The sequence below is a fragment of the Scylla paramamosain genome, chromosome 13 (assembly GCF_035594125.1).
Source record: "Scylla paramamosain isolate STU-SP2022 chromosome 13, ASM3559412v1, whole genome shotgun sequence".
Taxonomy (NCBI): domain Eukaryota; kingdom Metazoa; phylum Arthropoda; class Malacostraca; order Decapoda; family Portunidae; genus Scylla; species Scylla paramamosain.
This window is the reverse complement of record NC_087163.1, coordinates 11,029,472-11,044,507: the sequence shown is the minus strand read 5'-3', so window position 1 is coordinate 11,044,507 and position 15,036 is coordinate 11,029,472. Positions and strand designations below refer to the sequence as shown.

The 15,036-nt window shown below is 41.8% G+C and overlaps 1 protein-coding gene across 4 annotated transcripts in view; it reads right to left on the bottom strand.

Moving 5' to 3' along the window:
• The window catches only part of LOC135106429 (uncharacterized), a 58,276-nt gene extending 49,629 nt beyond the window's left edge, over window positions 1-8,647 (bottom strand). For 2 of the 4 annotated variants that reach the window (XR_010271291.1, XR_010271290.1), the window contains exon 1: window positions 7,981-8,647. The gene's annotated coding sequence lies outside the window, so the exon portion shown is untranslated. Of the gene's footprint in view, window positions 1-3,312; window positions 3,438-7,757; window positions 7,859-7,980 lie in introns of all 4 variants that reach the window. The other 2 variants (XR_010271293.1, XR_010271292.1) reach the window with 2 other exon arrangements.
• Between the last annotated feature and the right edge of the window lie 6,389 nt (window positions 8,648-15,036).

The window sequence follows — 15,036 nt, the reverse complement described above, 5'->3', positions numbered from 1 at the left end:
TCACCGACACAACTCACCAACCAAATTTCAGTGGACAAGAACTCTTGATACCACAAAAGACTTATCTTATCTAAGGGTTATACCGCCACATCGCCAATATCTCCACACACCTGCTCAGTCATCACAACACCACCCAAATTTACCTCATGAGAACACCACCACCTCTGGGCTTCTAACGCATCCTGATTTCTGCTGACTCAGATACGTGAGGCAGACACATATCACCCCAATACATTTCACCTAAAATACACCTTTTCCCTTATATATAAAGAACATAAATCATGAAGGGAATAATATTACATGATATAAAATGAATAAACAAGCCTTATACTAACTTATAACTAAGAATAAAGATATGTATGGAAAGGAAACGTAAAAGGGGGATACTAAGAAACGTGTTCCTTTTCAGGGACAAATCGGCAAATAACATGACATCCCCTTCCCAAAAGAAGCATGAAGCACCTGATTAGGATGCCTCACAACTAGATAGGGCGTGAGACAAGGCATCAGCAGTTACATTCTCACAGCTTTTTACTTGGTGAATTTCTAGGTCATAATCCTGCAAGACCAGACACCGCCTCATAATTTCATTGATGTTTTTCATTCTATCCTGGAAAATCAGGGGGATGTGGCCGGTGAAGACCTGTACAGGTTGCCCTGTCCCTTTGACATATACTTCAAAATGACTCAAACTCAGCACAAGTCCCAAAGCCTCTTTCTCAATAGTACTGTAAGTCCTCTGATATGGTAGCAGATTCTTAGAATAATAGCCTATGGGATGTTCAACTCCCTCATGATCCTGCATTAATACATCACCCTTTCTGACTGGCATCCACATTTATATGTGGATGCCAGTCCGAATGGGTGGTGTATTAAATGTTTTTTGCATAAAGAGGGATGCGCAACGCACTGATTAACATTTACTTAATTTCCACAAAAGCTTCCTCACAATGTTTATTCCAACAAAATTTTGACTTTTACTCAGCAACTTAGTCAGAGGCATGGCAACATCTGAGAAATTTTTACAAATATGCCTGTAATACCCACTGGTCCCTAAAAATTTCAGTATCTCCTTCTTGTTGGTGGGTGGAGGGAGATCTACAGTGTCTTTAACCTTGGCTTCCACGGTTCTCACTTCACCTTTCCTTACCTTGAAACCTAAGTATTCCACATGTGCTTGCATAAAATGACTTTTCATCAAATTTACAGTGAGATTGACATCATCCAGCCTCCTGAATACTTGCTCCAGTAACTGCACATGTTCCTCACACCTCTCAGTGTATAACAAAATGTCATCTATATACACAGAATATCCCTTCAGTTCTTTCAATATTCTGTTCATCAATCTCTGAAAAGAACTTCCACTGCTTTTCATTCCAAATGGAAGAACTTTGTACTGATACAATCCATCCATGGTGATGAAAGCTGATATGGTTTTTGCCCTCTCAGTAAGTCCTACTTGTTAGTACCTTTTTAACAAGTCAATTTTTGTTATGAAGTTTGCATTACCCACATGATCTATACAATCATCAACTCTATGGATAGGGTCACCATGTTAACATTCCTATAATCCATACAAAAATGGAAACTCTCTTGACCAGGTTTGGGCACTAATAAACATGGTAAGCTCCATGGATTTTCACTGGGCTTAATCAAGTCATGCTTCAACATATACTTCACTTTCTTCCTCATGATTTCCCTTTTCTGTGGGTTAACTCTGTAAGGGTGTTGTTTGATGGGTTCAGCCTCCCCAGCATCTACATCATGTACCACCATATTTATTTTACTGGGTGATTCAGGGCACAAAGAACTAAATTTTTTAATAATCTTCCTAATCTTTTCCTTCTTTTCTAACTCCATGTGTCCCAGTTTATCATTCAAATTCTCTAACATGGCTGAGTTCCCCAGCACCATTCTTTCACATCTACTCAGTTTCATTTCAGACCACTCCTCTTCCACCTCAGTAGTTACATTCATGCTTTTTTTTACTCCTTTTTCTACTTAATTTTCCTTTTCTACTTCCATTTCATGAAAAGGCTTCAACATATTTATGTGACACAACTTGTTCTTTTCTTCCTCCCAGGAGTCTTTACAACATAATTCTCATCACTCACTTTTCTCTCAATCTCCCAAGGTCCACTGAACCTGGCTTTAAAAGGGTTACCTTGTAATGAGAAAATGAATAAGACCATATCCCAAGGCTGGAAGGATCTGGCCCTTGCCTTCCTGTCATACCAACCTTTCATTTCACTCTGACTACCTTTCAAATTTTCTTGCGGAATTTCCCTAGCTCTCGTTAATATGTCCTTAAAATTGACACATACTTCACCACATCAGAAGGCTCCTCTGCCCCTAACCACTTTTCTTTCACCATTCTCAGAGGACCATTCACTTCATGCCCACAAACTAACACAAATGGGCTAAAACCTGTTGACTCTTGCACAGTGTCTCTCAACGTAAATAAAGCAAGTGGCAACGCCTCATCCCACTCAACACTCATCTCCTCACAATATATCCTGAGAGCATTTTTCAGAGTCTGGTGAAATCTTTCTACACAACCCTGGGACCGAGGATGATAAGCTTCTGTTCAATCTTCAGGCCCCTTAGAATTTCCCTGAACATGCAAGAAGTGAAATCACTTCCCTGGTCTGATTGCAACACCTTAGTAATTCCCACCCATGAGAAAAATTTCACAAACTCTCTCTCAGTATTTTCAGAGTTTATACTCCTGAGTGGAATGGCCTCTGGGAACCTGCATGACATATACATAATAGTCAGCAAATATTGTTTTCCCCTCATGGTCCTTGGTATAGGACCTACACAGTCTATCACAACTTTACTGAAAGGCTCCTCAACCACAGGCATAGGGTTAAGGGGGCCAGGATGAATCACCTGGTTCAGCTTGCCCATCTTCTGACATAAACCACAAGTTTTACAAAACTCATTCACATCACCTCTCACTTTGGGTCAGTAAAAATGAGATTTTTTCCTAGGGTTTTTCCGACTCCCCAGGTGTCCTGCCAGATTTCCTTCATGTGCCATTTCCAATATTTTCTTCCTATAAAAATGTGGCACCACAATCTGCTTTTTCACCATCCAGTGATCAGAAGCTGGAGCACTCAAGGGTCTACAGCTCCTCATCAATATACTTTTATCCACATAGTAACCCACATAGTCATCACCAAGCTTATCCAGCTTTTTAATCTCATTCCAAACAGGCTTTCAACACTTTCCTGAGCTTTTACCAACTCACCCTTCTCTATCACAAAATCAAGATTGGATTCTACCTGGCCTATAACTTTCATCACTCACATGCTCCAGGCTATTTCCTTTTTCATCAGATTCCTTGAACAGGGCGCCCAGGCTTTCATTCTCCTGTGTTGCTCCTTTGGTGTCCACGAGTCCATTCCAGGCCTTTGCTCGAGTCATCGCACAGACTGGAAACAGTTCAGGCACCTACACCTCCCCATTTGTTGAATAAGGGACTGCTGGCAGAGTGATGGTCTCTGTCTTCCCTACCAGAGGACTGTCTACCATCTGAAGTTTAGGGATGACTCTACTTCCAGCAGGTCATTCCCAACCAACACATCCATTCCATCTACAGGCAGTGTCTCCTTCACTCCAATTGTCATCTCTCCAGTGATGTATCCAGGGCAGGGCAGGGCAGGGCATAATGGATATGGCGGGAATTTCTTATAATGTTATTCCTGACCCTGTGCCTATGCCCAACGACAATGCTAAAGCGTTACTTGGCATATGTGCTGAAGAAGAATTACTAGTTCTTAACAATTTACAAAATATGAATTCCCATTATTTGAGTAAGAAAACCTACTGTAAAGGAAGTGAATGGATATCTGAATTGGATATTTGTATCGTGTCTAAGGGTTTACTCACATGACTGAATCTTTTGACGTTGTTAGAGACAACTCTTTACCTTCAGATCACGCACCAATTAGTGTTACGCTACAACCGCCTTCACCTTATCTCGAAACTCTTAAACTGAGATCATTTGAACTGGGTAAACATGGTGCAGAGATTAATGTTATTGATATGGTGAAAAATCGCCAGTCAATAAGCAAAAGACCTATACGATATCAGAACATCAACTATGAATTATTTGTGTCCAAACTCAATGAGATAGATTTACATACACAATGTAGTGACGATATAGATGTAACAGCCTCTGCTATAACTGAAATGTTATATGAATGTGGAAGTGCCAGTAAATACCCACGTTGTGCCCGTGTAGAGGAGGTGACTGATGGAAGAGGAAGGTGGGAAAGAATGTTGGATAATAATGATCAGGCTAAATTATGGCAAGCAATAAACTGGCGCGGTGAGATAACAGACGATAGTAACAACACAGAGTCCATGCCAGATGATGAAGTCTTTAAAGAGCACTTTGAAAAATATTTAGTCCACCGGATATAGTTTACCGAATGCTAATGATCTACACTCTCATCTCAACATACCGATACTAGATGACATGATCAACGTAGAAGAGGTGCAGAGACAAATTAAGAGATTAAAACCAGGCAAGGCTTGTGGCCCTGATGGAGTACCACCTACACTTTTCAAAGTTTTACCTGTTCAATGGATAATGTTTATAACTACACTCCTTAATAACATATTTCTGACTGCCTCTTACCCTACTAGTTGGATAACAGCAAAACTGTTCACTATATACAAACATGGGTCTAAAGCACTCCCAAGTAATTATAGAGCAATTAATGTTATTAATACAATAGCAAAATTATATGACATGGTCCTGTCAGCTCGCCTCCATCAGTGGTTTGTGCCTCACGGGGAACAGGCGGGGAGTCAGCCAGGAAGAAGATGTGTGGAACATTTGGTAACACTCAGTGTTGATGGATATTGCTCGAAGAAAAAAACTGAAACTATTTATTACATTTGTGGATTTCAGTAGAGCTTATGATTGAGTACCGAGGTTTGATTTGTTTATGTCATTGAAGAGGATGGGATGTGGTGTTACTATGCTCTTAGCTTTGGCTGCAATGTATAGATGTACGAATAGTGTGGTGGGAACTGCTGTCATCGCAACCACCGTTGGTGTGCGTCAAGGCTTACCCTCATCTTGTATACTGTTTATCCTTTATGTTAATGAAATGATACAAATGTTAAAACAACGATGTCCTGTGGATGGTTTCCTTGCATGGTTGCATGTTTTAGTCATGATGGATGACACTATACTGTTATCAACAACTGGAGATGGAATGAAAAGTAAGATAAAAATTTTACAAGAGTTTTGCAGCACTCGTGGTATGATCATTAATGATAACAAGATGAAATTTATGGTGCTGAATGGAGATAATGAAGATAAGGAAAATATAACTAGTGAGAATAATGTTATTAGTTGTTGTGATCACTACATTTATCTAGGAAGTCCCTTTACTGATGATGGCTCTCCATCAACTGCAATTAAGTTACATGCTAATATGAAGATGTGCCATACTTTGAAATTTATATCTTTCATTAATAAGAATAATGATGTGCCATTTATAATAAAAAAAAAAAATTGATGCTGCACTTATGTCATCTCTACTGTACGGTTGTGAATCCTGGCTCAATGAAGTCACGAAGCCTATAGAAAATCAGTATAAATGGTGTATAAAGCAACTTCTTGGCGTAAGAAAAACGACGAACAATGATGTTTGCATGGTAGAGTTGGGCATGCCCCCAGTCTGTGCACTAGTTAAGGCAAAACAAAGAAAATTCTGTAAAGAAATGTGGACAAAAAGAACCACAATGGATGACGACCCACTGATATATGCAATTAAGGCGGCACTAAGGTATAATGATGTTGTGTCCAGGTATATGACAAACTTGATCACTGTCGACAGTGACGATGTGCACAGTGCAATGGATGAGGTGAAGACCTGTGTGAGAGTTTCAGTATCAAACAGGCTAAGTTTTTATAAGTCTGTCAATAGTGAACTAATAGTGCATGACATTTACATAAAAAAAACGTTAAAGTTAATGAATTGGAACGAGTGTCCTGGACAAGGTTACGTCTGCCTTCACACTCGTTGGCAGTTGAAAAGGGACGCTGGAATCGGCGAGGAATGGGTCGTCTTCCCATGGAGGAAAGATTGTGTTCATGTGGTATGATTCAAACGGAGATACATGTTCTTGAAAATTGTCCTATTTCCAGTCACGTTAGAGAAAGAAATAATGTAACGACAGTTAATAATTTATTTGTTGATAGATCTGATTATATAAATGTTTGTAGAATTGTACATGAAGTATTGTCTTTATATTAATGTTGGATGTGTGTTTGCATAAAAAAAAAGGTTTGTTTGGATAAATTTTTGTTTTTTACATAAATGTATAGGATTACAATTTAGTTTTTACGCATGTCTTTTAGGGGTTTTAAATATTTTCAATGAATTTCTTGTCTAATTATTTACATTCCGCTGTTTTATTTTTATAATGTGTCTTGTTTTTATTTGGTTGCTATGTCAGGTTTTTATGAGTTGTGTTTTGTTTTTATGCAACAGATTTTATTTTCGATGATATATTTTCAATATCGTAGTTGCAAAAATTTCCTCTGTATATTTGTAATTAGAGACGTCGCAGTGAGCGTTTTGATACCAGATAGCGCCAGAATTTTTAATTCTCGCCGGAAAATAAATACTTTTTGGGGCAAGGTTTTACAAGCTTACAAAGGTGTATCGTTGCACAGTAATGCGTCTGAATTTTAAGTCAATTAATTTCGTGATAACTGACAGCACATGACATTGTTTGAGCTTCTATTCATAATTTCAGATAATATTCTTAAAAGAGCCTATAAGTGTATCAAGGCAGGCAATCTGTAATTTTCTACTGACCTCAATGGAAGTATACTAATATATACTTGCATTTCCATGTACTAAACAACAGGCAAATCCATTTAATGTAAAGAAAATATAATTTTGTATCAGAGACTTTATTTTTGCGGTACGATCACTATCCTCGGGTACTTGGGCAGCGAGCAAACCTAAACACAGACACTCGACTACCCTGCACAATGGATACATCACCGCCACAATCATGGACTACAGCGGAATTAAGAAAATTCTTGAAAGAACGAGCTATACCCTATTCTGGATATAGTAAAGCAAAGTAAAGGCCTTTGTATCGGCAAAACTGAGAGGCTATTGTTTACACTTTACACTCCCTAACGGCGCGCGGCACTTTCTTTAACTGAAGAATCATGATCAAGATAAATACGTCGTACGTCCGCCAGCGGTGCTGTTCTTTTTTTTATTTCACTGATTACTTTCATATACAGGACGTGTCAGTGATATCTGATATTTTTCAACATTCCCAGATAAAATGCACAAGCCGAAGTCAACATCCTTTTATTTTTACTGTTTATACTTACTTAAAAAAAATTCATTACCTATTTTTAGTTTTATCTTATAATTCAATTAACAAAGCCTTATCATACACCAGTAAGTATGAATATTAATATTAAGGGTTATGTTTTTAATTTTAGATACACTTGTGCAGCAATTCATGCTGTACTTTTCCTGCACATCGATTTCAAATTTGGCTAAGTCACCCCTTTGCACCACGAAATCGGAGACAATTAAAAATGCTGGCGCTGATAGGTATCTACCAGCCTCACTGCGACGTCTCTAATTTGGATTATTTTTTAATGTGTTTATTGGTGTGTACTTCCCTGTGGTCAATAAATAAATAAATAAATAAATAAATAAAATCCAGCCAAACTTTGTGTAGGGGAATACTATTACCGTCAGCAGGCGGCAAAGGTTATTTGAGACCCACACGATGACACGGATCATTTATTGAATCCGAATGAATCCGGCTGGACCCGCTTGAATTCAGTCAAAACCTGAAGACATACATTAATGATCATAGACAATATTCTATATGAATAATCTGTGTAATACAGATACGATTCTGCACGATACTTATAGGATAATGTATTCTTATACAGACAGTTGTTACACTTACGTGTTTGGGTCTTGGGGTAATCGTTAAGTAATGCGCACGCCCTTTCTGACAGGTGCTCTAGGTAGGTCTATCTACTTCTGTCTCTGCAGCAACACACGTCCTCCCCGCATGAGTGTCCTCAGCAAAGTGTCCCTATCATCCTCAGTTACTGCCTGGGTTCCTACCCTGTCCATTGTTATCTATTAGCGACGGCGATAAGGCCGGCCTCATCTTAGCCTCATGTCATAACAAGCATCCTTCATCTCCTTACATCAACACTACCTCAACACCGACCATACAAGAAATTCGCTGACTTAGGCCTCATCTTGGTCCTTGCCCTGACCTCCAGGTCCTTTCTTTCTTCATTGACAAACTCTCTTGCACAACAACTTCTTTCACCCGTTTGGCGGTAACACTCCCCCTGTCGGGCTTCGCTCGAAATTCACATATTGCGTAAACTCACATAGTCCCAGCGTCACCCAACAGAGTTTGTAATCGGTGGCCCCTTTCTCAGCAGTGAAGGGGTTAGAGTTGTGCGCACAATCTTTCTCCATATCAGATAGCAGATAAGTCTCTTCACCTGATCAGCTGACTGACAATTCAATGTGATCAATACCTGAACTAGACAACGGCAATTACGTTAATGAGTGTAAATATCCCCAACATTTATGTTATGGTTCAAGCTGCGGAGAAAACTCCATAACATAGTCACTCACATCAATGCCGAGGTACCATTATGTACAGAACCAACTAGCGATATCTGCAACCACACAGCGGTCACTGGGCATCGGTTAGTAGAGCTTGGACATGTTTCCAGCTCCGCCAGTATGTTACATTTACAACAGGTTTCATCCTCATCTCTGGTCAGCATCACACCAGTTCTCAGTTCATGGAGGTTCTCTTCATTACCACCATGTCAGTCCTCAGGCCGATGTGTATAATAACAACTGTGAGCACAGAGTTTCAAAAGGTAAGCGTTCAAAGATGTCAGGATCTCTAGTGGTCTTTCTTCTTATGATGTGCTCCCCCTGGTGAGGCTCCCATGACTCGGTGGTCACATACAAGCATTGAAGAATCCTTGTCCTCCCCCTGGTCTACTACGTCCGGTTCGGATCCAAGAGTTAAGGGTCCATCTGGAGTGACCTTGCTTCCTCTGGTGTTCATGCGAGGTATCTGAGTCGAAGACACTCAAACCCCTCGCTTGAGCGTCGTTGCAGGCAGCCAATGATAGCGTCTTGCCTCTGTCCTCTGTAAGTACACAGCCATAAGCACACAAATCACCCCCTGGTAGTGTCTAGCCTCTGCAAGCACACAAGCTCACCCTCTGGTGGTGTCCAACCTATGCAAGCATACAAATGCACTTCCTGATTGTGTCTGATCCCTGCAAGCACATAAGCTCACTTCCTGATTGTGTCTGCTCCCTGCAAGCACACAAGCTCACTTCCTGATTGTGTCTGCTCTCTGCAAGCACACAAGCTCACTTCCTGGTTGTATTCGCTCCCTGCAAGCACACAAGCCTCAGCAAACACTCAGTCCCTGGTGGTATCCTCAGCAAGCATACAAACTCAGTTCCTGGTGGTTGCCTCTGCAAGTAAACAAACTCAGTCGCAGAACCTATTTTTCTTTTTAAGTAATAATTCGCTCCTGCCCACGTCTGAGTCCATAGCAGGTCCTCTTTACACAATAATTCGCTCCAGCCCCCCGTCTGGGTCCAAAGAAGCTCCTCTTTACGCAATAATTCGCTCCTAACCCCTGTCTGGGTCCAAAACAGGTCCTCCTCACGCAATAATTTGCTCCTGCCCCCCTCCCCCCTGGGTCCAAAGCAGGTCCTCTTCACACGCAATATTTCGCTCCTGCCCCCCATCTGGGTCCATTGCAGGTCCTCTTCACGCAATAATTTGCTCCTGCTGCCTGTCTGGGTCGCTCCTGCCCGCGTCTGGGTCCATAGCAGGTCCTCTTTACGCAATAACTTGCTCCTGCCCCCTGTCTGGGTCCAAAGCAGGTCCTCTTCACGTAATAATTCGCTCCTGCCCCCCGTCTGGATCCATAGCAGGTCCTCTTTACGCAATAATTTGCTCCTGTCCCTGTCTAGGTCCAAAGCAGGTCCTCTTCATGCAATAATACGCTCCTGCCCCCCATCTGGGTCCAAAGCAGGTCCTCTTCACGCAATAATTCGCTCCTGTCCCGTCTGGGTCCAAAGCAGGTCCTCTTTACGCAAAAATTCCTGCCCCACATATGGGTCCAAAGCAGGTCCTCTCCCCTTGGTATTCGCAGAAGCGAGAAGGCTGTCAGCCTTCCGTGGGTCACCGTGGGCTACAGTCAAACACACAAACGAACACACTCTTAACCTTGACCTCGGAGGGCCAGGTTTGCCTCCCGCCGCTCCGTGAGCTACTGTTAACACTCAAGCAAACACACCCTTCCTCCCCGGGTCCTCGGAGTAGCAGGTTGGCCATCCGCCGCTCCATGCGTCACCGATAACGCATGAACGAACGCACACTACTTACCCAGTCTTCGGATGAAGAGGGTGGCCACCCATCGTTCCGTGCACCACTGCCAACACATGAACGAACACACACTCTCTACCCAGCCTTCGGAAGGCCAGGCTTGCCGCCCGCCGCTACGTGCATCACCACTAACACATGAATGAACACACACACTACCCAGTCCTGGCTGGGCACTTTTCGTCTCTTCATGTGATGTCTGCTGCCTGGGGTGACGTCCGCTCCGTGTGTCTGGCGTTGATGTTGGTTCCAGGGTCCCTTCCCTGGTAACCCAGCACCGTCTTCCTCGGGCGCGTGTCAAAGCACGTTTTGACTATTACCACTAGCAGACAGCGAAGGTTATTTGAGACCCACACGATGACACAAGTGATTTTTTAATCCGACTGAATCCAGCTGGATCCGCTTGAATTCAGTCAAAACCTGAAGACATACAATAATGATCACAGACAATATTCTATATGAATAATTTGTGTAATACAGGTATGATTCTGCACGTTACTTATAGGATAATGTATTCTTACACAGACAGTTGTTACACCTACGGTCTTGGGGTAATTGTTAAGTAACGTGCTTGCCCTTTCTGACAGGTGCTCTACGTAGGTCTATCTACTTCTGTCTCTGCAGCAACACACGTCCTCCCTGCATGAGTGTTCTCAGCAAAGTGTCCCTATCATCCTCAGCCTAGGTTCCTACCCTGTCCATCATTATCCATTAGCGATTGCGATAAGGCCGTCTCATCTTAGCCTCATGTCGTAACAAGCATCCTTCATCTCCTTACATCAAGTCAGACTGTACAAGAAATTCGCAGACTTAGGCCACATCTTGGTCCTCGCCCTGACCTCCAGGTCCTTTCTTTCCTCATTGACAAACTTGCTTGCACAACAACTCCTTTCACCCGCTTGGCGGTAACAAATACTGAACTTGTCTCCAGTGCTCTTGCAGGAGATCTCTGCCAGTGCTGGTCTCCTCAGTCCATGGCAGTACACCATTTAAGATCAGGCTCTAATTAGCTCCTGTACCTCAAAGGATTCTGATCACCTCTGCAGGGTTTCCCTCCACTTTCACCTTGCCCTTACTGTTGAAATGCTCAAAACCCTCATCCTTCTGTGACTCCTTTTGTATCTGTGCATTCATATTCTCCACATACTTCACCAGGTCCTTTTGGGCTGCCACTGCTTCCACCAGCTTTGGCCTTCCCTTCGGCCACTGATACTTCCTGTGCCCATTCTCCCACTTTCAAGGCACTTAACTGCGCCTTCATCACCATTAACCCTCTTGTAGTAGGTAGTGCTCCCCTGCCCAATTCTGTGTAGCATATACCTCAGGTTGTAGTTGTGTGGCAGGGGCATGTTGTAATTGTGAGAAAAAATATAGATCTCGAGCTCATCTGGTGGTCTGCTATGTCATACTTAGAAAAGAGTGTGATACTTCTCATTTTGATTAGGTGACAGCTCACACCTCACCTCACCACATCATGTGGATCTTTCCCTTGGAGAAACATCTGAAAAGCACCTGCTCATACATCTCTTCCCCATCTTCCCTTGCATTATCACATTGGTTCATACCATAAATCAACTCTACATCTCCTCCAGCGATCCCCATTCACTAGCTACCATAAATCCTTTTGCACCCCTTCCCTTCTTTGGGGATACCTTAGAACTAAGTTGGTACACTGCAAACACATACATATGAAAAATAACTTCATAATTAAAGCATTTTATACACATCAACGTTGCTAGGTACATTATGTTATGTATAATAATGCATATAGTGATTGATTGATTGATGGAACAACAAATACCTTCATATAGTTGTTTTCACAATATAGGTAAACATTGTTTACTAACAGCACCACATCGTTCTTAGCCGCAGCCACATCAGCACCTTTCCTTATTATTTATTTTTTATTATTAAGTTCAAACCATTACAACAAAACTACAAGAACGCTTATACACATTTCTGATGCTTACCGTAGTGGAAATGCCATCAGAGAGAAGTGAAGATAACCTTCTATCCAACCAAAACGCCAGCTGATGTCTGATGTTGTCCTGGTCTTATAATCATAATAGAAACATCAAAATGTTTAACAAACTATAAGAAAGTAAATTTAGCCAATATTTGTTCGTTCATATTTGATCATATGTATTTTTTCCATAAATCATGAAATATTTGCTACTATAATATCTAAGTAAATCACTTGATTAGTCCATAAAATATACGAAGAAAGCGAAGAGGGCCATATCTGGACACATTCCCAAATGGCAACAATGTCACCTCCCACTGCCGTCCCCCCTCCCCCACCGCTTGTGGGGATCCAGCACGTTTGTAGTACCACAAAACAGATCGAGTCACACAGCCAATGGGGTAGATTTATGGGCTGAGAGGCCTATGCTAAACCTTTTGTCTTTGTTTCCCTTGCCTTTGATATTCGCCGCTTTTAACCACCCACGTAGACCTATTTATAGATCTTCAGCATATAAATAGAGACAGCTCCACAGCAGACACTTAACTATACTTTACTGCTGGCAGCTGAACGGTGAAGACCTCAGCCTGCTCTCCATAGGCAACAACTTGCCGGTTCACCCGCTGCTCTGCCCCACCCATGTTTTCCGGCCACATCGAGTAAGGCTGCTCTAGCACCATAGCTGCTGGGCAACCTGACAAGGCCACGGTTGTCTGGAGCATTGCCACTGTCCTGGAGCTTGGCTATCCTCCCCTGGAAGACCTGCATACCGGGAACTCCGTTAAGAGAGTCCTGCTCAGGCATCAAGGTGTGTACCACCGGGGACTTGCACTTGGTTGGGTCCCGTCCAGGTACCTTTTCTCTCCCACTGTATTTCTCTTTTTGCCCTTAGCGTCCTCCAGAGTTTGGTGATGGCGAACCCTAAGGCTTGCTTGATGGGGGCCATTAGATGGCTGCCTTAAACCCTTTGGATAATGTTGAGCAAAAACTTGGACAGGCATAGGGCACAGCACAGAGCATTTAAGACGGTTGTCAGCAGCTGGAATACCAAATTGCACTGCCTAGGTAGGTTTCTTTTTACTATCTATAGCTGTGGTTGCCAGTCGGGCTTTGCCCCCTTATAGAATTTATCCCATCAATGGTACCATGGCACGAGTCAGGATAAGGCACCGTGACCCAGGTGGCAACTCAAAATTTTAAGCTACTCAGAACCCTATCCGAAAACCTAATATACGCCACGAAGATAACTGAGGCCAAGGATTCCATTATAAGTACTCACCTGTTCAGATGAGGAAGTTGATAAAACATTTCTGCCATCATGCCATCAAAACCTAAAAGACCAAGGTTTTGAGCTGATCTTTCCACCAGAACAGAGAATTAAGAGGACTATCATTCTCTTCCTTGTTGACGACTACATCTCGTCAAACTCCGAATCTGAAATAAAAGATGAACTACTTCATGAAAATGTTTGGATCCAGAAAGGAATTGATATCTTTAAAATAACTAAAACTAAAATGATGAAAATATGCTTCAGTGAGACCAACACAGCAAAAGCAGCTACAGAAAAGAGATTACTAGCCTTTCACATGAGAATCCCATCCCATAACATCAAGGTAGATGAGTTCATACCCATCCTAACTTGTATAAGATGCTACACTTTAGAGGATCATGCCACGCTTAAATGCCCTCATCCTAAATACAGTCCGCTCAGAATGCGGAAGCGATGAACATACATGGAAGGATTGCACCTCTCCAACCAAAAAGTATCTCAACTGTGGTGGTCCTCACCGAACACTAGCCAACAAGTGCCCTCGCAGAAAAGATATAAAAGAAAACAAAAGGAAGGAGAATAAAACCAACCTAACTTACAGCCAAGCCACCAAAACTACCAGCATCCAAGCATCCCAAGCCCCTGAATTATTTGAAAAAGAAACAGCTCCAACAGTCCTTACGCACATCTGCAACATGGCACAACCAGGCACATACAATGAAGAAAAAAATAAAATTTTCAAACTCAATAATCTACCAACTGTTATCATACACATGAACCCACCATTTAAACAAATTATCAGCATTGCAAAACCTATGGATGCCGAGACCAATCTTGGTAGTGAAATCCAGGAAAAACAAGCTGAAGTAGAAGACACACAACAAACAAAGCAAACACTAGGTGAATCTCCACCTTTGGGGGAAAAAAAAAATAATGGTAAAAGTTAGTTATCTCTAAAAATGGTACTGGGTGGGTGCATTTGAGACATTTAAAAGAAGGCAACGATTCAAGAAAATATAAATGTACATTTACCAATAACTCCTACTTAGAAGAAATGGTTTTCAAAACAAGAGAATCCCACCTCCAAGTAAAAGTGGCAAAACATATTTACACCAGATGCGAAAGTAAACACCAATACATTACTCCAGTTCAAATAACTTAGCAAATGTAACATAACACACAAACAACACCTTTAGATATGAACACTTCAGACAAAATTAACATAGTACAACACAATGTACTCAATTGGAGGAAAAAAAAATCTCACCAATATATACAAAGAACTAAACCCAGACATCATTTTACTAAATAGCCATGGTCTTAAATCAGAAGAAAACATT